General features: G+C 35.8%; 1 long non-coding RNA gene across 1 annotated transcript in view; it reads left to right on the plus strand.

Moving 5' to 3' along the window:
* The window catches only part of LOC107103428, a 3,232-nt gene extending 2,597 nt beyond the window's left edge, over positions 1-635 (plus strand). The window contains exons 2-3 of the long non-coding RNA XR_001482181.1: positions 197-251; positions 550-635. This is a non-coding gene — a long non-coding RNA (uncharacterized LOC107103428). The remainder of the gene's footprint in view (positions 1-196; positions 252-549) is intronic.
* The last annotated feature ends 506 nt before the right edge of the window (positions 636-1,141 follow it).

Below are 1,141 nucleotides of genomic sequence, written 5' to 3' on the forward strand. Positions count from 1 at the left end.
TCCTATATATTTCCAACAATTTTTGCAATTAGTTTTTCTAAGATGATGATGGTCGTAAAACCCGCAGCTAACTTCTGTAGACTATGTTCTTCTCATTTGGGAAATTATTTTATTTTCATAAATCAGTTTATTCGGCTGTGATTTTTGTTTCATTTGTAAACTTCTGACTTCTTCCTATTTTCTTTCTGTTTTAAAGAGCTTTGTGAAAATGTTCTCTCTAACTGTCTGGAACAACATTTCAATTGGAGCAGGTAAATTATGCCGCCGATGACATGCTGATAGATTTTATTTTATGCTTTTATTCTTACTCTCTAAAAGCTTCCTATTATCATTTTTTGCATTAATTAATCCCTGTTTATATATGTGATTTAAGCAGCAAGATCATGTTTTCTAATTTTCTGTATTTCCATCTTTATTCTATCACTTTGTATTCTTACCCGTGTTTAGATTCTGTTGACAGGTCATATTTATTTTGGCTCATGTATGCAGTTACTGTTTCAACCCTTTTTATACTTATTTGAATGAAATATTTGAAACGTTTCCCTGTAGGTGTTATGAGGATAGAATTGTGAGTTGCACGAGCAGAGGTCGGCTATCTGGCTTCGATCGGATGGAGGTGGACCCTTCACTACAGGTAAGGTTAATGTGATCATAGACAAAAATGTTTGGTGAGATCCTCAAACACATGAAAAATATCTGGGTTTTTTTCCAGTTTTGGACATTTATTTCAGATCATTTTTGATGGGCGCTAATAAAACCCAGAATTCAGTTTCTCAGAAAAAATAAAAACAAACAGTAACTAAAGATATGACTTAAAGGTTTTGATCGTACCTTATAGAACTTTCATCCTCTAAGCTTCTGCTATAATCCAGCTGGAAATGGAGGCGATCAGCCTGTGGTTCTGCTGGGATGTTGAGGAAGCTCTTGTTACTTTGGACTCGGTGCATTTCTGGGTCCAATGTCTCTCATTTACAAAGGTGCTCTATATCAGGCGTCCCCAAACTCGGTCCTCAAGGCCCCCTGTCCTGCAGGTTTCAGAGGTTTCCCAGCTTTAGCACAGCTGCACTGCAAAAACCATTGAGAAATTAGTACATCATTTCTTAAAATAAGTGTATTTACCCTTCATTTTAGTAGGTATATA

The sequence above is a fragment of the Cyprinodon variegatus genome, unplaced genomic scaffold (assembly GCF_000732505.1).
Source record: "Cyprinodon variegatus isolate N-32 unplaced genomic scaffold, C_variegatus-1.0 Scaffold1443, whole genome shotgun sequence".
Classification (NCBI taxonomy): domain Eukaryota; kingdom Metazoa; phylum Chordata; class Actinopteri; order Cyprinodontiformes; family Cyprinodontidae; genus Cyprinodon; species Cyprinodon variegatus.